This window comes from Pongo pygmaeus, chromosome 2, assembly GCF_028885625.2.
Source record: "Pongo pygmaeus isolate AG05252 chromosome 2, NHGRI_mPonPyg2-v2.0_pri, whole genome shotgun sequence".
Lineage (NCBI taxonomy): Eukaryota > Metazoa > Chordata > Mammalia > Primates > Hominidae > Pongo > Pongo pygmaeus.
Window position 1 is genome coordinate 110,757,895 of NC_085930.1, and position 27,258 is coordinate 110,785,152.

The 27,258-nt window shown below is 43.8% G+C and overlaps 1 pseudogene; it reads right to left on the minus strand.

Annotated features, from left to right (window-relative positions):
• Positions 1-17,693: 17,693 nt before the first annotated feature.
• LOC129033133 (heterogeneous nuclear ribonucleoprotein A1-like) lies at positions 17,694-18,811 on the minus strand (annotated as a pseudogene).
• Between the last annotated feature and the right edge of the window lie 8,447 nt (positions 18,812-27,258).

The window sequence follows — 27,258 nt, forward strand, 5'->3', positions numbered from 1 at the left end:
GGGGCTCGGGCCGCTCCGGTTGCTCTAGGACGGCGGAGGGCGCCGCATCTCTGTGGTCCTCCTTTCTCGCTCGGGGAGGGAGGGGAGAGCGGTCCGGTTCTCCTGGAGACACGGACGATCCCAGGGGCCGCTACCGGGGTAGGGGTGCAGGCGGCTGGGGAGGAATCCTTCCCCGGCGCTCTAGGCCACCCCTTCCTCTCCAGCTCGCTGCACCCTAGGTGGACAGATATTTGCTGACAGGAGGTAGCGGGTACTTCACTAGACTGCACCTGCTCTTATCTCTCCTTTTACCAGTTTCTGCATTCCCAGAGCAGACCTGTATTTTATGTTATGTCTTTTAACATTCTCATCTTTGTGCCTCTAACAGGCGCCCGATGTCTAGCACCTCCTGGGGAGTAATTTCTTTAACTGCCAAGGAATATTTGTAGAATTGTCCACGAAAAGTCAAACTGTAAAATATTTGAAGAGATTTATCCTGAGCCAAATATGAGTGACCATGTCCCATGCCACAGCCCCAGGAGATCCTGAGAACATGTGCCCAACGTAGTCGGGCTACAACTTGGTTTTACACATTTTAGGAAGACATAAGACATCAATTAATACATGTAAGATGTACATTGGTTTGGTATGGAAAGGTGGGACAACTGAAAGAGGAGGCTTTCAGGACATAGGTGGATTCAAAGATTTTCTGAGTAGCAATTGGTTGAAAGAGTTAAGTTATTGTATAAAGACTTAGAATCAACAGAAAGGGATGTCTCAGTTAAGATAAGGGCTTGTGGGGCCCAAAGTTTTATCATGCAGATGGAGCCTGTAGCAGGCTTCAGAGAATAGACTGTAAATGTTTCTCATCATTATCACACTACCAGATAGTCTGTGAGACTTAAAGAGGCTGTTCTATCAGTCTTAAGGTCTATGTTGATGTTAATGCTGGTCAGCTGCACCTGAATTTCAAAAGTGAGGGGAGCATAATGAGCCATGTCCAACTCCTTCCCATCATGGCCTGAACCAGTTTTTCAGGTTAACTTTGGAATGCCCTTGGCCAAGAGGAGAGATCCATTCAGATGGTCAGAGGGCTTCGAATTTTATTTTTGGCTTACAGAATAAAAGAATGAATAAATGTTGAACCAGTTTTTCAGTTGAAGAAAGTAGGGCCCAAAGAGAGAAAATGGCTTACTTCACGCAACATGCCAGGAAATTAAATTTTTTAAGAGTTGTGAAAATAAATAAAGACTATTCAAATGAGAACAAAGACTACTATTCAGAGCTTGCTATATATGACAAGAGAGTCAGCCCTCATCACTTGCATTCAGCAGACTGAAAGTCAGGCAGAAGAGTGGGGAAAGCTTCGTAGTTGAAAAAAGGAACAGCTTCAGGTATTCCCTTATTGGAATTTGCTGGCATGGGGAAACTACAGGTGGGCTAACTAGAAGCAGGGCATCTTATGTAATTGGTTAGGGGGAAATATTTGGCTTTCTCTGTTTGGTCCTAAGTTGGAAGTAGTATGGGAAAAAGTAGGGAATCTGATAGTTTTTAATCAAATCGCTACCCCATCTCTACAAAAAAAAAAGAAAGAAAGAAAAATAGCCAGCTCCTGGCTACTCAGAAGTCTGAGATGGGAGGATCACTTGAGCCTGAGAAGTTAAGGCCGCAGTGAGCTGTGATTGCACCACTGCACTCCAGCAAGAACGTGGAAAGAAGAAAGAGAAGAGAAGAGAAGGAAAGAGGAAGGAAGGAAGGGAGGGACAGAGGGAGGGAGCGAGGGAGGGAAAGAAAGAGAAATAAAGAAAGAAAAAGAAAGAAAGAAAGAGAGAGAAAGAAAGAAAGAAAAGAAAGAAAGAGTGGGAGGGGGAGAGAGGGAAAGAAAGAAAAGAAGAAGGAAGGAAGGGAAGGAGGGAAAGAGAGAGAAAGAAAAAGAAAGAGAAAGAAAGAAAAAGAAAGGAAGGAAGGAGAAGGGAAGAAGGAAGGAAGGAAAAAGGAGGGAGGAAGGAAGGAGGGAGGGAAGGAAGGAAGGAGGGAAGGGAAGGAGGGAGGAAGGAAGGACGGAAGATATCAAATCCCAGCTGTTTGGGGTCAGTTGCTACCAGGGTTATTGTTTTGATTAGTGGACTGGTTGCCACAGATAGTGATTTAGTGGTTTGACTTCCTAGAGTGGTTACCATAGAAAATGGGTTGGCTTCCTGGACTGGTTGCTACAGATTGTGTGACAGAGTCCTGTTTTTCTATGTAGTATGGCCATTGACCATTTGCATATTCAGTGTTTCCAGGTGAATAAGGTAGGAAGATAAATATGGAATTCAAGTCCACAGGCTCAGATGCTCTGATGCCTGAATAGCTCCCCAGGTACTGAGCACTTACAGATACCACACCTGTGAAAAATCACAGAGCAAAAGAGACCTCAGATGGGCTCCCCGTCTTGTTTGTATGCAAGAAGATGCTAGAAAGGTTCATAAATGGACACTACCTGATAGTCTGTGAGTACTGAGATGGAAGCAGTAACTCTTACCATGGGGAAGATCACTAGGTAGGTTGAGCATACAATGAAGTCTCTTAAGACTTTCTTGGTGACAAGATGGAGAAAACTGGACTGGGTGACAAAACAATTATGAGGGTTTTACCTCAGAACAAGGAGCCCTGGAGATGCATGATTACTAAGTCATGGTCCACCAGAAGGAAGGTCTCTTATGGCTCTGAATAGTGTTTTGGTTCAAAACTTTTAGAAATCTGAAGAGGAGACGAATAGGTAGTCTATTATATTTACCCATATTTTTATTCATTCCATTGTCCTTTCTGTCAAACACACACAGCAGGCAAAGCCATGGCCTGATTGATTTGGCTAATAAAGATACAATAGGCAGGGTGCAGTGGCTGACACCTGTAATCCCAACACTTTGGGAGGCTGAGGCAGGCAGATCACCTGAGGTCAGGAGTTCGAGACCAGCCTAGTCAACATGGCAAAACCCCTTCTCTACCAAAACTACAAAAATTAGCTGGGTGTGGTGGCATGCACCTGTAATCCCAACTACTCGGGAGGCTGAGGTGGGAGAATCGCTTGATCCTGGGAGGCAGAGGTTGCAGTGAGCCAAAATCACGCCACTGCATGCCAGCCTAGGCAACAGAGTGAGACTCTGCCTCAAAAAAAAAAAAAAAAAAAAAAAAGATACGATAAGCCATTTTTAGACTCATACAATGTATTATTTGTAGACAAACAGGCCAGCTCCCCAGGTCCTCATCCTACATGCTAAAAAGAATGCCATGAAACAAAAGGGAGCTGGATGCCTGCAATGTGAGTTGTTGGACACCCCATTTCTGAGGAGCCAATTTTAGACTGCAACAAAGTAGACTATAACACTACTTTTTGCAGTCTGATATTGGCTCCTCAGAAGTGGGGTATCCAACAACTCACATTGGGTTGAGTGATGAACCTATATGGTGGCTTATGCTCTTGAGAATTCTTAACCATATGTGTGGTAGGTTGAGAGGTGGAATTGTGGACCTGGGAGGACGCACCCTCCTCAGGATTTAACTGCAGACTACAACATTACTTCCTTCTGGGGGATGAAAGTCTCATGCTTCATCAGAACCTCAGAGGCAATGAAAAACTGTCTCATGACAGCCTCCCATAGGAGATAGGGAAGGGAGTGAGGGATGATCTTGTAAAGCTCCTCTCATCCCCTTGTGTTCTGGAGGATCACAAGACAACCTGCTAAGACTTAGATTAGTTGCTGTTCATGCCTTTTGCTGTGTGGCCTATGTAGATATGTGCAAGATAGCCAGAGTACCATAACAGAGTCATTCACCTTCAACTCTACCTCCCAACCTATCATGCATATGGTTTAGAATTCTCAGGCGCATAAGCTGCCACTTAGGTTCATCAGATACTCTAGTTAATTGCACTGATAAAGGCTTGGACCAGATCCACTCCATTTCTCTTAGGCAACATCAAATCAGAGTATCCATGATTATGAGTGCCTATAGTTTAATCAGGCCCACTGGATGGTAGACATGTTCCCAATCCAGAACCAAGCCAGTTAATATGGCTGAATGCAGGCGAGGCAAGAGGTGTTGGTAATGGCACATATTGCACCTGAACTGACCAGCAGGAAATCCAAAACGATACAATTGTCCACTATCAGTCATGCTAGAGAATTTAGAACAATAAGTGGTCTGTGAAAAATGTACAAAAGTGATACCAGAATGAGGCTAAAGGGAATAATACCAACTTTCAGAAAGTTAACCTTGTTATGTTATATCTTAGTGAGGCTGTTCCTTTCTGGGGCCAGTGGCTTTGGGAAGATTCTGATAGTTTTATAATTAAGATTGTTTGTTGGCCAGTGGTCAAGTTGATAATGGTAGCAGAAGCCTAGGTTAAATTGGCTAGATATCCTGCAGATAGTAGCGAAGAGAAATTAATTGACCTTCCTTCTGAAACCACCTTTGCAAAAATTATAACTGAGAAAATTATGACAGTGAAAGAGATCTGAACTAACCGACTCCATCTTACTTTTAACCTCCAAGCTGTCATTGTTCATTCCTGGGCACAGGCCAAACTAACTTTGGGAGGAACTTAGTTTATAATTTAACTTTGAAACAAAGATGGTAACAGCCCTTTCCCAAAACAAACCCCTTTCCTGCCTGGAAATCAGGACTAACAAATCAGCCACAAGATCAGAAATTATGGTTTAAGAGTCATGCAGCTGGAGGCTGGAAGATTCTGAACCTCCCCAAATTGTTCCTGGGGATAATATCACTCTTATAAAACCTAAGATCAGTGCTTGAGATGTTTTGCAGAACCTGCACGCAGTGGATCAGCTGGCACCACCCAGATCGGTAAACTGGCCCATCTGGTATTGTGGCCCCCACCCAGGAACTGACTCAACACAAGAGGACAGCTTCAACTCCCTATGATTTTATCTCTGACCCGGCCAATCAGGACTCTCCACTTTCCAACCCCCTACCCACCAAATTATCCTTAAAAACCCCAACCCCCAAGTTTTCAGGGTAATTTGAGTAATAATAAAAACTCCAGTCTTCCATACGCTGGCTCTTTATGAATTAAACCCTTTCTTTATTACAATTACCATGTCTTGATAAATCAGCTCTGTCTAGGCAGCAGGCAAGGAGAACCTGTTGGGCAGTTACACCTCTGCCCTGACAACCCAGAGTCTAAGGTGTTCTCTTCTTACCAATCAGGGTGTTGTTCCTCTTGTTCCACAGCTACGTGATCAATATGACTAGTCTCTGCAACAATCACTCCACCTATTTCCCAACTCTCCTGTGTCTTACCCACACCATACACTCAGACTCATCTCTGGTTAGTTCAGTATTCCTTTCTTATATAATTTGTAGCATCCTAGAATGTCTCCCACCCTCTGACATGTGGGCCATGCCAAGACCACCTTAGGAGTTGCCTTCTCATATTTATGATTTATGATCACTATAATCGTTATCTATAATTGCCCAAATCCAATTAGCACAGCTGGGTGGCAACACACACACACACACACACACACACACACACACACACACACGGTGTCAGTCTCCCACCCCCAGCTCTTATTTCCTACTGTCAAACTGCAGTAGTTCAGTTTCCCAGGGTTAAGCATAGGAGGGGAAAAAATAGAGAATAATTAATTATGTGGTTATGTCTCTTGCAGTCAGGGCCTTCTCCCACTCCTGAACCTTGTGAAAGTGTTACTGCTAGCGAGTCTGCAAACAGTGGTGAATCTGCACTGATCCCAACCCTTGTCTTCTCAGAGGAAAGATTTCAACTGAAAGACTGAGGCAAGTTTTAAAGCAGAGGCAAAGATTTATTGAAAGAAGCAAAGCACACTTGGAAGAAGGCCAAGTAGGGAACTTGAGAGATCAAGTGCCCCCCTCAGCCTTTGGCTCAGGATTTTTATAAACTGGCTTTTGGTTCTGGGGTTTTTCTTCTCCTCCCTTGATCCCTCCATTGGGGTGGGCTGTTGCTCAGCTGCCACATGTGCAGTGGCCTGCTAGTACTTGGGAGAAGCTGCATGCACAGTGTGTTTACTGAGGTTGTGTGCATGCTCACTTGGAGCGATTTTCCCTTACTGGTTGATCACCCCCAGAGGAAGGTCGTATACCAGTCAAACACCTCCATTTTCCCCTCTACTTTTGTCCCATGCTTAAGACCAGATCAGGCGCTGGGCACGGTGGCTCATGCCCAGAACTTTGGGAGGCCAAGGCAGGTGGATCATTTGAGGTCAGGAGTTCGAGACCAGCCTGGCCAACATGGCAAAACCCTGTCTCTACTAAAAATTTAAAAAAATTAGCCAGGCGTGGTGGCAGGTGCCTGTAATCCCAGCTACTGGGGAGGCTGAGGCAGGAGAATCACTTGAATCCGGGATGCAGAGGTTGCAGTGAGCCGAGATCGTGCCACTGCACTCCAACCTGGGTGACAGAGTGAGACTCCACCTCAAACCAAAAAAAAAAAAAAAAAAAAAACTGACCAGAGAATTGTGATTTGCTGTCTCCAGATGTTTTCTATCTGTTGGGGAACTCCTCTCTGTCTTGGTCCCAGTCATGGCCACTTCTCATTTCAGAGGGACAGTTTTATGATAGCTTGACCATTACCCAATGAGTGCCTGCCATTTCCAGAACCTCTCTACTGCCACCTCCTGGGTCAAGTGAATGGCCTCTAGTAGTTCTAAGATTTGGGGCCCCTACTTAGTAGGAGTATCCCAAGTTGTTGGGTACTCCCTTTCCTTCCAGATAGTGGCTTGGGCATGAAGCACCAAAAAGGCATATTTGGAATCTGTATAACTGGTTATTCTTTTCCCTTCCCCTAGTGTTAGGGCTGTGATAAAAAGATGAGTTTTCCTAGTTGTCCTGAGGTCCCCAAGGATAAAGCTTTAGCCAGTTTTGTTCAGTTTCATTCTGAACAAAACTGCTCCCATCTGAAAACCATATTTTGACCAGATTGTCCAAGGGCTGATCCTTTAAGTCTTCCCATCTGGCATAAATTTGGTTAAGTATCTCACAACATGAATGTGTTGAGTCACCCTCTCCTGGTAATGGCAGTAAGGAGGCTGGGATGAGGGTGGAGCACCACTCAACTGTTACCTGTGGGATTTCTAACAAGACTTGATACTTTAGCAATCTATTGTCAGTGAGCCATTGTGGCACTTTTATGTCTGGTAAGGGGCTTATTTGTTGGACATCAGGAGCTGGATTGACTGTACCATGGTGATTTTGAGGACCTCCTCCAGAAGGAGGGCTTGTGCAGCCACTACCTTGAGGCAATGTGGCCACCTGTGTGCTACTGGGTCTAGGTTCTTTAAAAAGTAATCTACAGGACATTTGATTGACCCAACAGTTTGAGTTACGACTCCTAAGGCTACACCTTGGCTTTTGGTGATGAAAAGCTAAAACAGTTTGGTTAGTATGGGTAGCCCAAGGGCTGGGGCTTATGAGAGAGCAGTCTTTAGCTGCCTAAAGGCTTGTTCCTGATCTTTCCCCAGAGAAGTGAGTCCCTATCTGTCCCTTCTTTTAGAGCCTAATAAAAGGACTAAACAATCCCACCATAACCCAGTATTTAAAGTCTGCAATATCCTGTAATCCCTAGAAAGGCCTGATGCTGCTTTTGGGTGGCTGGGATAGGTATTTTAAGGATGGCCTGTATCCATTCTGGGGAGAACTTATGTTCTCAAGGGATCAGGATTATCCCCAGATATTGGACCTCTTGTCATAGTAGCTGTGCCTTGGCCTTGGATGCTTTGTACCCTCTGTCTGCAAGAAAATGTAGTGTCTGGACTAGATGTTGGATTCCCAGTTGTCTTGTGGGGGAGGAGATTAGCAGGTCATTCACATACTGTAGAACACATCTGCCCCCTCAAGAGTCAGGTCTTGAAAATATTTAGCCAAGGCTTGCCCAAACAAATGGGGACTATCTCTAAAACCCTGCAGAAGTACAGTCCAGGTGAGCTGTTGGCTCCTTCCTTTTTCATTTTCCCATTCAAAGGCAAATAGCAATTGGGAAGATGGGTCTAGGGGATACAAAAGAAGGCATCCTTCTGGGGTGTCTGTGTCAAGGTTAGTATGTTTCACTTGGGCCTAATGTAGACTCTCTAAGAAAGTAGTGGGATTTTCAAGAGGGCCTTGATCTATTAAGGCCAATTTATTGTAGTTTACAGGCTTTCCTCTGCTATCCTTCATCCCCATTATGGGGATGTGGTTCACTGCCCATATACAACCCTGGGTATTATATTCCCAGTTGGGGGCCAACCTGGGGAAGGGCAGTGGCCCTCACAAGGTAGCCACCAGGGTCAGTCATGTGCACTGCACTTGCAAATTGCTGGGCTGCCTCCATAATGGAGTCCTGTTCTCTCTTAGACAGAGTTTGGCCTAGTGTGACTGTGAAGTCCCTCCAAGTAAGTTCAAATGTTAAGCCTAGTTAACGGAACCCTTCAATGTATTAGTCAGGGTTTTCCATAAACTTCCATAGCTCCATTTTAATCTGGCTCAGGTCTTACATAGTGAATGGAGTCTGGACTCTAGTTGGCCCAATGGGGCTGCTAACCTCCTGAAGTGGCGATAACTTAAGGGAGTGGTATCCAGATGGTGGCCCTGGGTAGGGAGGGGAAGGCTATGGGACTGGGAGACTTGGATATAATGGGGATAAAAGAGGCAATGTTGTTTGAACTAAATTCCACCTTTGGTTCCTCTGGGGCTTGAGCCCTGTGCAAATCTGACAAAGGGTCTCCCAAATCTACTGGAGGAGGTTGCCTGGTGATGGCTGCTATCATCACTGGGTCCATTTTACAAACCCAACAAAGGTCAGGGTTGTCTCTTAGGGCCATGAAAACCTGTGCGTAAGGGATTTCTGTCCATTTTACCTGCTGGCAGCAAAACGAATCTAACTGATGGACAGTATTAAAATTAATGCTTCCATTTTCTGGCCAAGATTGACAGCCCCCAAGTCCATATCAGAACCAGGCTGTGTTACAAAAAAAATTAGCCTTTTCCTTTTTAGAGCTTGTGGGTCAAACTTTTCCCAGTTCTTGAGGATGCATCCAAGGGGTGTGTCCTGTGGTATGGAGATGTGATTGCCCATCTGTGAAGAGACAACAGAGGAGAGAAGGGAAAAAAAGATACCCCCTAGTTTCCCTACTATCTTTTGCCTGCATTTATGGCATCAGAGTGAAGAGGCCATCCTCCATTCATTCTAGGGGTTCCTTCATGTATGGCAGACCAGAGTGAATAGGGTATCCCTGTTCATCCTTGGGGTTCCTGCACTTATGGCAGACCAGAGTGAACAGGGCATTCCCCCATTAAACCTACGTATTCCGGAATTAACCAGTGCTTACCAGGTACCCCTAACTTTGGTCCCATCTTGTTTTATGGAGGCATGATTACCCACCTGTGAAGAGAGAACAAAGGAGAGAAGGGAACAAGAGGACATCCCCCTCATTCCCTTAATCCTGCAATATGGCAAACCAGAATGAGCAGAGTACCCCCCGCCCCATTCATCCTGGGGATTCTGGAATGAACTGATACTTACTGGGTACCCCTAACCCTGATCCCATCCCATTTTGGGGATCAGCCTTCATCTCTGTTCTATGGATAATTTGGTCTCCTGAACCTGTGGCCTTGGGCTGGCCTGTATCTCTGTCTATAAGACCTTGCAGTGACCTTTGTCTGGAGCATTCTTGCAATGAAATGGTTTCCTATCCTCTCATGTTCCCATTCCCCATGTCCTTTTAAGTAAATGAGGACCCTGTTTCCAGCCAATAGCCTTAAAAAGACTGGGCTCCTTTTTCCCTGTATGCAGCCTTTGAGATCTAAGTGAGTGTTGAGGATGGCATGAAGGGGGATAGAGATAGGTAGGAAAATTTAATCCTCTGTAGGCAACATGCAAAAGTAATGTTTAAACAAGCAGGGCAATTCTTCTGCAACAGGTAGGAAGGGAGGAAGCATTGGGGCTGCTTGTGGAAAGCCTTTGTTCTTTCACAGAAACAACAACCCCCAGTCCCTAGGGGACAGTACTTGTCTACCTTCTTGATATAAAGGAGAAACCTCCAGAGAACCAGGGAATTTTGAACAAGGGCTCTTATGGTGACATTATGGTCACCATAATGGTGAAAATGGCAGAATAGGGACCTCTAAAAATTTTCTCTTCTAAAAAAAATGATTAGAAAACTAGCAAAAAAAAAAATTGTCAGAATCAACTTTTTCAGGATTCTAGAAGTTAACCTAAGGCTTGTAGCAACCTAGAGATGATTTATTCAAGAAAACAGCTGAATCTTGGTAGAAGAAACAAGGCTTGTCATGTTTTAACTTGCCCTATTCCCATCCACCCTCTCCAGTTTTGCAGTATCCTTGAAAACCAACAGCCCACAATCATAGTGAAAATCAGTAGCCTGGCAGCCACCAGAGGGGGAAGATGGGGTTGGAGTTCCTTCAAAGCCTCATTCCTGGAGAACTGTCATTATTTGACCTGTCTAGTGGTTCCCTGGAAAACCCCACTTGCAAGGCTGTCTTTATTTGACCCAACTTGGAGTTCACTCAGTGCAAAAGACTTTTTCATGAATAAGTCAGTCAAAAACATTTATAGTTAATTGTTCATCTTTGCAGCTGCCTAAGGTGGTGGATAACAATTGGAGCAAATCATAGGCTAATGAAAGAACTTAAAAGGAAAACCTGGAAAAGATGTCCATAGAGGCTTTGAATAGCTCTGACATATACCTAGGAATGTAGATGTCCCCATACATGCATTGAGCTGTGCATATGTCCAGGGAAGGTATGAGAAAGCTCTAAGATCTCACCTCTGGCTGACCCTGAGGGCCTGTGCAAGCAGGAAGCGAAAGCTAAGGCAGAGTTGTCAAACACCTGGCTGAATGTTGAGGGTGTACCTAAACATGCATATATGGAAGTAGCACAAAGTTTTTTAAATGGTGAAGGAAAAGAACTGTCAACCCAGAATTCTATGCCCAGTGAAAATATCCTTTGGGAACAAAGATGAAATCAAGATATTCTCAGATTAAGGTAATAACCTACAGATCACATTTGCCAGGCCTCCAAATTAATCACCTGGGGAGGGTCTTGTGATTCATGGCTTACATCCTGTTTCAGAGTAAATAATCTTGTGGTGAATTTCCAAATCTTATTATTTGTTCCTCACACTGCTGATGTACTGATTAATATGTAACCTGCTGACATTGAAAAGGACAATGATTTTTTTTTTCCAAGACAGAGTATTGCTCTGTCACCCAGGCTGGAATGCAGCGGTGCAATCTCAGCTCACTGCAACCTCCACCTCCTGGGTTCAAGCGATTCTCCTGCCTCAGCCTCCTGAGTAGCTGAGATTACCAGCACACACCACCACGCCCAGCTAATTTTTTTTATTTTTCAGTAGAGATGGAGTTTCACCATGCTGGCCAGGCTGGTCTCAAACTCCTGACCTCATGATCCACCTGTCTCAGCCTCCCAAAGTGCTGGGATTACAGGCATGAGTCACCACGCCCAGCCAATGATTTGTTTTTGAATCATGAAGTTTTGCTGATTTGTTTCTAAATCATAAAGTTTTACTGATTGCCTTGCACATAAAACATTGTAACCTGTATATTGTCATCTGTAGCCAATGATTGTAACCTCTATATTATACTCACCAACAAAAAAGGACAAGGCCTATGAGTAGTACACGCAATAGGAAGGTAGGGTACCTATATAGCCTATTGACTCCTATGTAGGTCCAATATCTCTAACTGTTGCTCCAGAGTTCCCTTTACTATTCAATTGTGTGGCTGGCAGTTCAGTCCCCACCCATCACAAACCCAAAATACCAGAGCCACAAGAACAGAACAATTTTAAGGCTTTGTTCCTGACATTCCCATTTGGCTGCCCCAGCTGTGGCACAAGCAGGCCCAGGTACTGTTTGTGCTCCCCCTCCAGAAGTCACAGAAGAAAAACCACGGCACCATCATGGAACTAACTCTCCAAATGCACAGAATGCAAGAGCTGTGGGGGCATAGCTAGATGATTAAATTTCAAACGATGCCCCAGAGAGTCTCAGGGCCCAGGCAGAGGAGTGCCACAGGGGCAGGGCCACCACCCAGAGAGCCCCCACTAGGGCAGTGCCCAGTGAACATGGGAGCAGGGCTGCCCCCAAGATCCTAGACTGGTAGAGCCTCAGCTTCCAACTCTATCTGGAAGCACCACAGGAAGAAGACTCTTAACTCATGAGAGCTACTTTGTGAGCTGCATTCAGTAAAGCTGTGGGGCAAGGCTGCCTGGAGCCTTGGGGACCCAGTCCCCACCCCAGTGTGTCCAGAAGTGGGAACATGGAGTCAAAGAAGATTATTCTTCAGCCTCAAGATTTAATGTCATTTTCCCTGTTGGGTTTTGGACTTACTTGGGACCTGTTATCCTTTCTTTCCTACTTCTCCCTTTCAGAATGGGAGTATTTATCCTATGCTTGTCCCACCATTGTATTGTAAGCTAAAAATAAAATTCTACATCCCACAACTGACTGAATGGACCATCTCTTGGCCAAGGGAACCACAGAGTAACCTTGAAAACTGAGTTCTTGGCCATGATGAGACCAACCTCATTATACCCACTCCCTTGCTAACCACAATTAGGCTTTCTTCCCTAAAAGTAAATAGAAACCAGACCTTTCAAAATACTCCACCTCTGATATCAACCAACTGCCTAATGCTATCACTCCTTTTTTGACTGATTAAAAACCACCAACCATTGAGTGGTTCTGGCCATTCTACAGAGAATGCACAGTAAGGGTGAAGCACATCCTCTGCTTCACCTTTTGACATGAGAGGGCCAAAAACTTCATCTTCAGATCATGCTAATGCTGCCATTTTTGAATATGGGTCCCATAGAGAAGAACAAAGTTCAATTGTGCATGTGTACGTGTCTCCTCAAAACTACTCATGACTCTTCCTATAGATTATTGAATATGTATATTTGGCAGTCTTGCTCAGCATAAATTCCTATTCCCTTTTCACCTCCCTCAAAGTGTGTTTCTGGCTTCTGGCTGGAGGCTATGCCTCCCAGCCTGTCAGAATGGCCACCCTGTAAGCTGCAATCCTTTATGAGAAATAAAGGTCCCCTTATCAAATGTATGAACTTCATTATTCTTCGGTTGACAGTATTTTAGAAGCACATAACTTGTTTAATTTCACAGGCTTATAGCTGGAGGAGACTTTGCCTCAGGATGAATATCACCTTTGAGTCTCACTCATATCTGATTTAGATGAGAGTCTGGACTTTAGACTTTTGAGGTGATGCTGGGACATGTTAAGACTTATGGGAGTGGCTGGGCACAACGGCTCATTCCTGTAATCCCAACACTTCAGGAAGCCAAGGCAGGAAGATCACTTGAGGCCAGGAGTTCGAGACCAGCCTGGGCAACATAGTGGGACCCTATCTCCACAAAAAAATTTTTTAAAAATGAAAAAACAAAAAGACTTATGGAGCTATTGGAATGGAATGAATGTATTTTGCCTGTGAGATGGATATGAATGTTGTAGGGCCAGGGGCAGAATGCTGTGTCCTTCCAAAATTCATGTTGAAACTTAATCTTTTTTTTTTTTTTTTGGAGACGAAGTCTCACTCTGTTGCCCAGGCTGGAGTGTAGTGGTGCAATCTTGGCTCACTGCAATCTCCGCCTCCCAGGCTCAAGCAATTCTCCTGCCTCTGTCTCCCTAGTAGCTGAGATTACAGGCACGCACCACCAGGCCCAGCTATATTTGGTATTTTCACCATGTTGGCCAGGCTGGTCTCAAACTCCTGACCTCAAGTGAGTCAGGCCTGCCTCAGCCTCTCAAAGTGCTGGGATTACAGGCATGAGCCACACACCCAGCAGATGAAACTAAATATTTATTGTTATGGTATTAAGAGGCAGGACCTTTTGGGAAGTGGTTAAGTCATAAGAGCTTCATGAATGGGACTAGTGCCCTTATAAAAGAGGTTGAAGGGAGCTCTCCAACCCCTTCTGCCATATGAGGACGCAGCAACAAGGCACCATCTATGAAGGATGGGCCCTCACCAGATACCAAATCTGCTGGTGCTTTGATCTTGTACTTCCAGAACTACAAGCAATTGATTTCTATTGTTTACAAATTACCCAGTCTAAGGTATTTTTTTATAGTAGCAGGAACAGACTAAGACAAAGGAGCCCCCTGCAATTAAATATGAATTTGAGAATCAGCTTTTCTATGTCTGTGAAAAAGTCTATTGGAATTTTCATTGGGATTGCATTGAATCTGTAGATCACTTTGGACTGTATTAACATCTTAACAATGTTAAGTCTTCCTTCCTGTTCATGAACATAGGATAGTTTTTCATTTATTTAAGTCTTGAATTTCTTTCAGTAACAGTTTGTAGTTTCAGGAAACAAGCCCTTCACCAGCTTGGTTAGATTTATTCCTAAGTATTTAATTCTTTTAGATGCTATTGGAAATAAAATTGCTCTCTTAATTTCCTTTTTGGATTGTTCATACCTGCTATATAGGAACACAACTGATTTTTCTTTTGATCTTGTATGCTGCAACTTTGCTAAATTAGTTTATTAGCTCTACTAGTTATCTTTTGGACTCAGATTTTCTGTATACAGGATCATATTATCTGAGAATATAATTTTCCCTCTTCCATTCAAATTTGGATGACTTTTTTTTTTTCTTCTACTATTGAGCTCTAACTTTATCCTGTTTGGGATGGAGAAGATATGTATAATATCTATCTTTATAAATCTATTAAGACTTGTTTTGTGGCCTAACATTTGGTCTCTCTGAAAGAATGTTCCATAAGCATTTGAGAAGAATGTGTATTCTGCTGTTTTGGGGTGGAGTGTTTTATATTTATCTGTTAAGTCTAGTTGGCTTATTGCATTGTTCAAATTCTCTATTTTCTTATCCTCTGTCTGAATGATCTATCCATTATTGGAACTGGAGTAAATAAGGCTCCAACTATTACTATAAAAATGTATTTATCCCCTCAATTCTGTCAATTTTTGCTTTATGTATTTTGAGGGTCTATTATTAGGTATGTAATGTTTATAGTTGTTTAACTTGCCTGCTGTATGGAATATTTTATTAATATATTGAAACTGCCATGGCAAAATTATAACTGATACAGTGAAAGAGATCTGACCTAACCAACTCCATCTTGCTTCTAACCTCCAAACTGTCCTTGTTCGTTCCTGGGCATAGGCTGAACTAACTTTGGAAGAAACTTAGTTTATAGTTTAAAACAAATATGATACAGGCCTTTCCCAAAACAAACCTCCTTCTTGCCTGGGGACTAGACTGCCTTCATAAGACTGTCAAATTAGCCACAAGATTAGAAATTAAGGTTTAGGGCCAGACACAGTGGCTTACGCCTGTAATCTCAGCACTTTGGGAGGCCGAGACGGGCAGATCACTTGAGGTCAGGAGTTCAAGACCACGCTGGCCAACATGGTGAAACCCCGTCTCTACTAAAAATACAAAAATTAGCTCGACGTGGTGGCAGGTGCCTGTAATCTCAGCTACTTGGGAGGCTGAGGCAGGAGAATTGCTTGAACCCGGGAAGCGGAGGTTGCAGTGAGCCGAGATTGCACCACTGCACTCTAGCCTGGGTGACAAGTCTCAAAAAAGAAATTATGGTTTAGGAGTCATGTTGCTGGAGACTACAAGATTCTGACCCTCCCCAAATTGCTCCTAGGGATAAAATCATTATTGTAAAACCTAAGACCAGTGCTTCAGATATTGTGCAGGGTCTGCACTTGATGGATCAGCTGGCACCACCCAGATCAATAAACTGGCTCAGCTGGTATTGTAGCCCCCACCCAGGAACTGACTCAGCGCAAGAAGACAGTTTCAACTCCCTGTGATTTCATATCTGACCAATCAGCACTCCCAGCTCACTGGTTTCCTCCTAACCACCAAGTTGTCCTTAAAAACTCTAATCCCTGAATGCTCAGGGAGACTTATTTGAGTAACAACAAAACTCTGGTCTCCTGCACATCTGGCTCTGCATGAATTACTTTCTCTATTGCAATTCCCCTCTTTGATAAATCAGCTCTGTCTAGGCAGTGGGCAGGGTGAACCCACTGGGCACTCACAATATAATATACTTCTTTGCCTCTTATAACCTGTTTGTTGTATAGTGAAACTATACCTATTAAATACTTAATCCCCATTTCCCCCACCCTTCAGCTTCTGGCAACCACCATGCTTTCTGTCACTATAAATTTAATCACTGTAGGAAACTCATTTAAGAGGAATCATACAATGTTTGTCTTTTTTGTTACTGGCTTATTTCATGTCGCATAATATCTTCAAGTTTCATCTGTGTTGTAGAAGTGTCAAAATTTCCTTCATTTTTAAGACCAAGTAATATTCCACTGATGCGTATATACCACATTTTATCCATTCATCTATCACTGGTTACTTCGTTGCTCCCACCTTTTGGCTTTTGTGAATAATGCCGCTATGAACACAAGTGTGCAAATATCTTGAGTTCCTGCCATCATTTCTTGTGGATATATACCCAGAAGCAGATCATCTGGTAATTCTATGTTTAATTTTTTGAGGAATCATACCATTTTCCAGAGGCTGCATTTTACATTCCCACCAGCAATACACAAGGGTTTCAATTACGCCACATCCTCACTATCACTTGTTATTTTCCTTTGGTTTTTTAAAAAATGATAGTTTTTCAGAGTTTATCTTACTTGGAGTTTGTTGAGTATCTTGAATTTGTAGATTTGTATTTTTCATTGAGTTTAGGAAGTTTTCAAACATTATTTCTGTGGCAGGCCAGGTCTCACTAATGCAGGCCTCCATAACAACTGTTTTAGTACTAAGTGGTTAAGTTAAATATTCAAAGCTGAAACAGCCAACGCCCTTTATACAAAGGCTGGAATGTAAGAAATGCCCACCAAGGGTTTTGCCTAGGCCTTTCCTGGGCCTTAAAGCATTACAAAATAACAAAGGAATTCTTAATAGGACCCATTTAGAATTTAAAAAGTTTTACTGGGGATCTGAAAGAACTCCCCAAACCTCTGTGATTTAGCAGGAGACCAGATAAGGGTAATCACCTCCGGCACCTGGACCCATTTAGATTAAGTAAATTTACTGAGGCTCCAGAGGAAGGTCTTTAGAACTCAGACCTTAGTTATAGATTAAAAGAAGTTAATCACTTATGTCTTTAGATGAATGCACACTTACACGTAGACATATAGCTTAGAAGGTATAGAAGCTTTGGAAAACTTTGTAATTTTGAGTTGGTCTGGCAATAATTTCCAGGCCTTCTCCCTGTAACCGGTTACAGAAATAAAAAAACTCTCTTCCTCCCTAGTTCATCTGCATCTTGTTATTGGGCAGCGAGAAATAGCAGACCGACCCTCAGTTTGGTCTGGGAACATTTCTTCAACTAGTCTTTCTGCCTCTTTCTTTCTCTCTTTCCTTCTGGTATTCACATTATGCATATGTTTTTCTGCTTGATGGTATCCCCTGGGTCCCTTAGGCTCTGTTCACTTTTCCTTTTTTTTTTTTTTTTATTTAAGACATTTATTCAGCATCACCATCAGGCTATTACATTTAGCAATAAATATCATAGGTGCAAAAAAAAAAACTACATTAAAACCTTTTGTTGGAATGCTTTACACTTTCCACAGAACAGAAACTAAAGTAACCTGTTATGCAATTATTCACAAATACAGTCCTCAAGTTTTTTGCCCATACACATGAGAATTTGTCTAAAACATGTCTTCTTTGTAGCAGCTAAGCCCTGCCACCACTGTGCTTGGCTGAGTTCACAAATCTGTTGTAACCTGTAGCTTCCATCACTTCTCTGGCTCCTCTGTCTTACTAAGCTTTGTTTCCTAATTAAAATCTTCTGCCACTGCCATATCTACTGCTGCTACTGGAACCACCATAGCCACCTTGGTTTTGTGGCTTGGCAAAGTATTGGCCTCCACCACCGTAGCGGCCAGAGCTTCTGCCTCCAAAGTTTCCTCCCTTCATGGGTCCAAAATGTTAAGACTGATTGTTGTAATTGACAAAATCATTGTAGCTTCCACCACCTCCAAAATTGCTTCCATCATTACCAAATCCATTATAGCCACCTCCCCTGCCACCATATCCACCACCGCCATGGCTGCCACCAAATCCACTGCAACTACTGAAGTTTCCTCCACGTCCAAAGTTGTCATTCCCACCAAAACCACCTCCACGACCACCACCAAAGTTTCCAGAACCACTTCGACCTCTTTGGCTGGATGAAGCACTAGCCATCTCTTGCTTTGACAGGGCTTTCCTAGCTTCACAGTCTTATCCACAGAGTCACGACTGTCAAAGGTTACAAAGGCAAAGCCCCTTTTCTTGCCACTGCCTTGGTCAGTCATGATTTCAATCATTTCAATTTTCCCATACTGTTCAAAATAATCTCTTAGGTGATGTTCTTCAGTGTCTTCTTTAAGGCCAACAACAAATATTTTTTTCACAGTTAAGTGGGCACGTGGTCTTTGAGAATCTTCTCTTGAGACGGCTCTCTTTGGTTCCACAGTTCTTCCATCCACCTTGCATGGCCTTGCATTCATGGCTGCATCCGCCTGCTCCACAGTGGCGTATGTGACAAACCCAAAGCCCCTGGAGCGCTTGGTGTTTGGATCTCTCATTAACACACAGTCCGTGAGCGTTCCCCATTGCTCAAAATGGCTCCTCAGGCTCTCATCGGTTGTTTCAAAGCTGTACCCTCCAATGAAGAGCTTCCTCAGCTGTTCGGGCTCTTTAGGAGACTCTGACTTAGACATGACGGCAGGGAGAAAAGAGACTTTAATGATGCTTCTTCGGCAGTGTCCACAGGCAAAGAAGCAAGCTGATGAATGTATCTGCGAGCCTACCTCTCTGTTCACTTTTCTTCATCCTTTTTTCTTTCTGTTCCTCCAGTTCAATAATTTCAATCATCCTATCTTTAAGTTTGCAGATTCTTTATTTTACTTGCTCAAATCTGCTTTTAACCACCCCCACCCCCACCCCAGTGTATTTTCCCTTATTGTTATGATACTTTTCAGCTCCAGAGTTTCCTTTAGGTTTCTCCTTATCATTTCTATCTCTTCATTGATATTCTGATTCTAATTCGTACATTGTTTTCCTCTTTGTCCATGATTACCTTTAGCTCTTTGAGTATCTTTAACCCATTTCCCATTTGCCATGAAAATATTCCCCAGTGGCCCTTGCAGTGCTGTGAATACACCACGATAACTCATGGATTAAGTCCTAACCTTACCCCCAAATTCTGCCCAATTATTATATACTATCATCATATACATTTCTGTTACATTAGGATTAGAGAAAAGTTCTGTTTGGAAATAAGTCCAAGAACAGTTTTTATACTTTATTTTCACATTGAAGATCAATCTGATTTGCTTCAGCCTCAAAGAGTGTTTATGTAAAATTAAATGAGTACTGGCGGCAAGCTGCAATTTGTTTCTAAACGAGAAACGGGTTAAGACAGTCATTCTGAAGTCTTTGTCTATGAAGTCCACTATCTGGGCTTCCTCAAGAACATTTCTTATTGACTTCTTCTATTCCTTTGAATGAGCCATACTTTATTGTTTCTTTGTATGCCTTGTGATTTTTTTTGTAGAAACTGGACATTTGAATTTTACATTGTGATAACTCTGGAAATAGTATTATCCCACTTATCCCAGGGTTTGACTTTTAAGAAATATTTTAGAGTGGCTGTGCTAGGGATCATCCTGAGGTGAAAGTTTAAGGTCTTTTCTGAACCTATGTCATTCCCTGTGTATGCACACATGGCTTCTAAATTCCCCCATACACACAGTTGTTTTTGAATGTAAAAAAAACAAAACAGGCCAGGCAAGGTGGCTCATGCCTGTAATCCCAGCACTTTGGGAGGCCAAGGCAGGTGGATCATGAGGTCAGGAGATGGAGACCATCCTGGCTAACACAGTGAAACCCCATCTGTAGTAAAAATACAAAAAATTAGCCCAGCATGGTGGTACATGCCTGTAGCCCCAGCTACTCAGGAGGCTGAGGCAGGAGAATCGCTTGAACACAGGAGGTGGAGGTTGCAATGAGCCGAGGTCACACCACTGCACTCCAGCCTGAGCAATAGAGCGAGACTCCATCAAAAAAAACAAAACAAAAATAAAAAAACAAAACCCAAAGGTGCAGCTCCTTTTAATGTTTTAATGCCCTAGAGACTGCTTCAGCCAATGGAGGTGAACCAATGGCAGCCAGCCTCTGTGGCTACACCTCATTGATAAGAAGCAGCTATCAGCAATTATAACACAGAGCCCCAATATCTGGAGGACGAAGTCCTAATTTCCCACTCTGGCTTCAGCAAGCCATGTCAGAAACATGTCATGGCTGCCTGCCATGGGACTTATGGGTGGGTATCCAATACAAGCTGAAATCAACCAATATTAGCCACAATTTACCAACCAACCTTTCCTTTGGAAGCTGCAAGTATTCAAATTGATCCCAGAGTTCCAAAATAGTCACTTTAGATAGTTCTGCCAGTACAATGCTCTCTAGGTGATGAGATGGATGTTGGTGCTTCCTGTTCCACCAACTTCTCTGCTCAGAAGTCCTCAGTAGTTCTCCACTGCCTGTCAAATGAGATCCATGCCTCAGGTGAATTCAAGACACTCCAGAATAGGCACCAAGCCATCTCTCCAACTGTTTGCCAGATCCTACTGCACAACTGTCAGAAGGATGATAGTGATTGACAGGAAGGTAACATCACACATGGGCAAAGGATACTAATCCAATCTCTTCATGGAAAGTCACACTTTCCTGGCCCTCAAATTCCCCATGACGGTGCATGACTGCTGAAGATACTGCTCGATTGCAGTGGAATGCAGTGGAAGTTCAACCGAGTATTTTACAAGGTTCTCCTTGCCTTGGGTTGCAGGGGGTGGGGGGACTTAGACTCTCCAAGCTACTCTAGAAACTATGGCATTAAGATCATGTCATTTACACTTGCAAATGCATTGGTCCCCTCTTATCTGCAATTTCACTTTCTGTGGTTTCAGTTACCCACAGTCAGCCATGGTCTGAAAATATTAAGTGAAAAATTCCAAAAATAATTCATGTTTTAAGTTGCACGCTGTTCTGAGTAGTGTTATGAAATTTCACACCACCCTGCTCCATCCCACTGTACACCAAAAGTATCTGAGAAAGGACTTAATCAATTTTGAAGTTTATTTTGCCAAGGTTAAGGACATAACCCAGGAGACAGGTCTGTGTCTTTTTCCAAAGATGATGTTGAAGTCTTCAATATTTAAAAGGGAAAAGCAGGCTGCAGGGGAAAGAGAGAGGTTATGGTCATTACTGAATCCACATGTAAGAGAAAAGGAGCAGGCAGGGGAATATTTAATTATGTATTCATCTCACACTAAGTAAATCTGCAGGTTACACAAGGTAAGGTGAACATAGAGTAGCTACCTGTGGAGATTTTTTACCTTTTATCTGTAACTATCTGCTTAGGAACAAAAGGAAAGGCAGCTTCCTGCATGACTCAGCTTTTAGCTTGACTTTTTCCTTTCGGCATAGTGAATTGGGGTCCCAAGTTGTTATTTTCCTTTCACACCACCCAGGACATGAATTATCCCTTTGTCTAGCATATCCATGCTGTATATACTACCTGACCATTAGTCACTTGGTAGCCATCACAGTAATCACATTGACAGATCACAATAAGAAGGGTGAGTACAGTACAATAAAATATTTTTAGAACGAGACCACATTCACATAGCTTGTATTACAACTTATTGTTATAATTGTTCTCTTTTATTATGAATTATTGTTGTGGATCTCTTACTGTGCTTAATTTATAAGTTAAACTTTATCATAGGTATATATGTATATGTACAGAAAAAAACACAGTATATATAGAGTTCAGTACTATTCATGGTTTTAGGCATCCACTGAGGATCTTGGGATGTATCCCCTGCAGACAAGGCGGGACTACTGTAACTACTAACAACTCTAATTTTCTTGAGGGTTTGGTGTGCATGTGGATTGAAGGTTAGTTTCCTGGATAGCATGTTCATTAGAGTTATAGTCTTCAGGCCTGCCTGAGTTGTACCTGCATTGACATATCAGATGAACTGGACTTTCTTTTTCAAGCACATCTCACCACCTCTTTAGATGCCTTTCTCCATAGAGTTGATAGAAATGAGACAGCCAAATGCTGCTCAGGTCATAGTGCACAGGGGGCTTGCCTAAACATGCCCACGGCGAAAAATTCTGTCCCTTAACACATGTGCAGTAAGGGAAATAAATCAATGTGCAGTGGCTCAGACTAAGGGCCCACCTGTGCACTGGGAGATTGGGGTGTAGCCACCGGGAATTCACACCTTATGCGGTAAGGAGAAGCCTGGCCTCTTCAGCTGGTGTGTGGTGGCCTGGCATTCAATCTGTGAGGTGGGAGCCTGTTGGCAAGACCCTCTTTTTTTTCAAGCTTCCTTTCAATAAATTCCACTCTCCTCACCTTTCAATGTGTCCATGTGCCTAATTTTTCCCAGTCGTGAGACCAGAAACCAGATTTTAGCTGAACTAAGGAGCAAAACATCCTCATCAGCGTTTGCCTGAAATACCTTATCTTTCTATTCACAACCTGACTCTATATATTCTTACTAGCCCAACTCAAATGGCTTATTTTTTATAAACCCCTTTCTGACCCTATTCCCTTTCCCCCAACAAAATGTGACACTGCTCTCAGAATCCATTGGCATTTGGCTCATACTGCTTTAGTATTGTACATTTGATATTACGTGCTTATCCCACTTAATCAATGAGATCCTTGAAGGATGATTTAAAAATCCAATCGATCTTTGTCTCCCTGAGACTAAGATACTACCTTGCATATGCTAAGCCTGCAATAAATTATTTGTTGCTACGAACTATGGAACTGTATATGGACAACTTGTTTCTCTAGCTCCAATTCTCCCATTTTAGGTTTCTCTGACCCACTTAGCAGTAAAGCTTGCACAAACAAACTGGCTGTGTTAAATGTTTGGCTCTACCACTTAATAAATGTGTGCCCAAGGGAGAGTTCCTCACACCTCTTAGCCCCATTGTTCTCATCTCTAAAATAAGACTGAATGCCTGCAACAGTAATCAGAGATGGAATTGGAGAATTATTCGTCCATTCAACAAATATTTATAGAGTATTTACTATGTGCCAGGCAATGTGCTAGGTCTTGAGGATACAGCAATGGACAAGACATAGTCCTTGATTTTAAAGAGTTTACTGTGGTGCCAGCACACACTGACTCGGGAAAGCTGATTATCACAGGTAGCAACTATCTGGGGCTGGTGGTGCAGGTGGTAAAGGAATTTACCAAGACAGCTGTAGGTAAAGAAAGACAGATTTATTACAGAAAGTATAAAAATATGTTGCAAAGTTGCAACAGGCAGCACAGCAGAGAATGGGCTGTCTACAATGAGGCAGGGGCTGGAGGGAGGTTTTATAAGGTTCTGCTCTTGGGGCCACTTGCGGACAGGACAGGTCATTGTGCCCGCAGGTTATTTGTGATTAGCCATCTCTTCTGAGAGAACATCTGTTCTGGGGAGAACCATCTCTTCTAGGGAGAACATCTGTTCATTGTTCTTCCCCACCTGGGGTTCTCCCCTACCTAAGGTCCCTTCCTCATTGTTACTTACTTATCAGGACTCCATGCTGATGATGCACATCTCTTTCCAACTCCTCCTTCAGTGACCTTATATGGGTGCCTGAAATTGGCCAGGGGCAATGTATTTACAAAATGAAACTGGCCAACTCTACCAATCAAGACTTTTTTTTCTTACAGTGCCAATTTACCAGCACACAACTGAGGAAGACTGACTTTATTTTATTTTATTTTATTTTGAGACAGAGTTTTCCTCTGCCGCCCAGGCTAGAATGGAGTGCAGTGGTGCTATCTCAGCTAACTGCAACTTCTGCCTTCCAGGTTCAAGTGATTCTCCTGCCTCAGCCTCCCATGTAGCTGGGATTACAGGATGCGCCACCGCACCCGGCTAATTTTTGTATTTTCAGTAGAGACAGGTTTCGCCATGTTGGCCAAGCTGGTCTCAAACTCCTGACTTCAGGTGATCAGCCCACCTCAGCCTCCCAAAGTGCTGAGATTTCAGGTGTGAGCCACTGCGACTGGACGAAAATTGATATAGAGAATAAAGAAAGACACTAGATCATTTCACATAATGATAAATGTTTTGATGAAACTAAAATAGGTTAATGATACAAAGTACTTTCAAAAGAGACTACTTTACATAGAGTAGTCAGGGAGGGCCTTTCTATAAGGTGTAATCTGAGTTGAGGCGGTGAATAATTGAAAGAAACCAAGCGAGGCATACAGCACATCCCTGTAGTCCCACCTACTTGGGAGGCTGAGGCAGGCAGATTGCCTGAGGCCAAGAGTTGGAGGCCAGCCCGGACAACATAGTGAGATCTTATCTCTTAAAAAATGAATAAATAAAATAAACCAGTTGTATTAGTCCATTTTCACAGTGCTGATAAAGACATACCCGAGACTGGGTAATTTATAAAGAAAAAGAGGTTTAATGGACTCACAGTTCCACATGGCTGGGGAGGCCTCACAATCATGACAGAAGGCGAAAGGCATGTCTTACATGGTGGCAGATGAGAGAATGAGAACCAAGCAAAAGGGGTTTCCCCATACAAAATCATCAGATCTCATGAGAATTACTCACTACCACGAGAACAGTATAGGGGAAACTGCCCCCATGATTCAATTATCTCCCACTGGGTCCCTCCTACAACAGGTGGGAATTATGGGAGCTACAATCAAGATGAGATTTGGGTGGGGACACAGCCAAACCATATCACCAGTCATGCAAATAGCTAGGGAAAGAATATTTCAGGCAGAAAGAATAAAGACAAAGGACTTGAGGAAGGCCCTGGGACTGGCAATATGGCAGTGGATGAAGAGCTGAAGTTCTGAAGTAAACAGAGTGATTAGACTCTTGGCTGTACCACTTGCTAGTGGTGCAACTCTAGACAAGTTACCAGCCCTTGAAATCTCAATTTTCTCCTCTGTAAAATGAGGGCATTATTGCTTCATATGGTTGGGTGCATAAAATCACTAACATAGCAAGTCAGAGACCCAAAAAAAGGCCTGCTTGCAAGGTAGGCCCCTGGCTAGTGTCTGGGAACTTCACTTTCAAAGTGCGTCCAGTCAACACTTAACCAATAAGAGTAGTTCATTATGCCTTGACTATTTGTACAAACATGATTTATAATGAACATCTGCTTACCTTCTAGGAGTCTGGAATTTTGGTATATGCTAGGCAGAAGGTGCCTACATGACCAGTCCCCTAATAAAAACCTTGGGCACTGACTAATTTTTGCACTTCCCTAGTTAGAAACATGGCATATATGTTGCTATGTTTCCATTGCTAGGAGGAGTAAGCTTTGTGTGATCTCTCCTGGCAGGGAGAAAGAACTCGGAATCCTGCACATAGATTCCTCCAGACTCCACCTATGTCTTTTTCCCATATGATCTGGTTATGTATCCCACCAGATGGACAGGCAGAGAATTCTGGCTCTTCCTCAGGCAGAGGCTGGCTTGCCCTTGGGAATTCAGCCCATGTGGCTGCCCTCCCCACCCTCCCGAGGGGCTGGGGACCAGCAATCCAGTTGTAATCAATCTTAGTCATGATTACAACTGTATTCTGAGTCCTGTGAGTTCTTCTACCGAATCTCTGAACAGGGCTGATATAGGGTTAGACGGCAAAATACGTGAATTTAGTGTAATACTTAGCTCAAGGTAAGTTCTCAAAATAAGAATGGTGATGGTGTTGGTGGCGATGGGAATGATCAGCATAGAGCCATCCACTGGCTAGAAGCTCAACGTCAATCATTCCAATTCCCACCCTATCCCTCCACCCTCTCACACTATATGCCCTCATTATCTCTTGGCAAAGTAGTGAATGTACCGCCCAATACCTTTATAATAGCATCTCACTGCTGGCGAGTACGTCAAATTCAGTACCTCTTGTTTTGACACATCAGAATAAAGGCCCAGAAGGGTAAAACAAAATGTTCCGGGTCATGCCATGAATTGGTGGAAGAGTTGGGACAAGAACCCAGGTTTGCCTTTTATGTCCTACACTGGTTCTACGACAACCTGGTATACGTGATTCAGGCTAGCAGTAAGCATAGTGACCCTTGAGTCAGGCTGTCAAGAACCCAGGCTGCCATGGAGGGGGTTCCTTCCCCTCCAGGAGAAATAGAAGGAACCTGGAAAGCTAGAAAGAAAGAAAAAGGAGCCATACATAAGCCCTAAGTGAAACGATTATTACCTGCTCTAAAGGCAGGGTGAAATAACTTCTCCCCTGTATTTCCATTTCAATGGTACTGCTTACTGCTGGGGGCGAGGCAGTGAGCAAGAGGTGGCACATACTGGGGGAGCAGTCAATATCATCCAGAGTTAGAAAAAGGGGCAAACAAGACTCAGGGAAGAGCTGGTGCATCCGGACTAGAGAACCCACAGCAGAGAACCCCAGTAAAAGAACCACAGCAGATAAACAGAATCCTCAGGTCAGCGCCCAGTTGCTCAAAATTCTGGGCCATATATAGAATGAGAAGTCACGACATCGGACAGGAACATGGAACTACTAGGGCCCAGTGTAAAAAACTCAATCCACTGTCCTGCCCACCATGGAATGTGCGAATGAGGTTAGCAATAAAGGAGCTAACCCCCAAAACCCCCTAGGACAACCAAAATGATGCTCTTGCCGGGCTTATGCCGTGAAAACTGCCAGGGGCGTGGGCCGAGGGGTAGTGGTGGGCTCAGCGCGAGAGTCGGAAACAGCTGCGGTGGGGAAGGAAGAAAGCAGCGCCTTCAGCACGTCCTCCCGTTGGCCCGGAACCACGCCCTTACTGGGGGCTCAGCCGCCGAACTGACACTCACCGCTCCTGAGCACAAAGAAGGTGCGAAGTCCCGCAGAGCGACCGCCAGAGGTCAGCAACATACTGCCTACTCCCCGCCGCGCCTCCCGGAGACTCCCTCGCGGAGGCTTCGGGGGCCGGAAGTGCACCCGCCCCTTTCCCGAGCGCCCGCGGCCCCTCTGGCCATCCCGGAGGCCGTCTCCGTGTGTCTTTGGTCCTACCTTGCCCCCTAGCCCGCCATCGTAACCCCGCCCCGGCCCCTGACAGTTCCCGGACCGAAGGGGCGAGGAGGGGACGTGCCGCCCGCTCCCGGTGTTGGCTTGGGTTGCTGGTGCCCAGCCCCTCGGGAGGGAG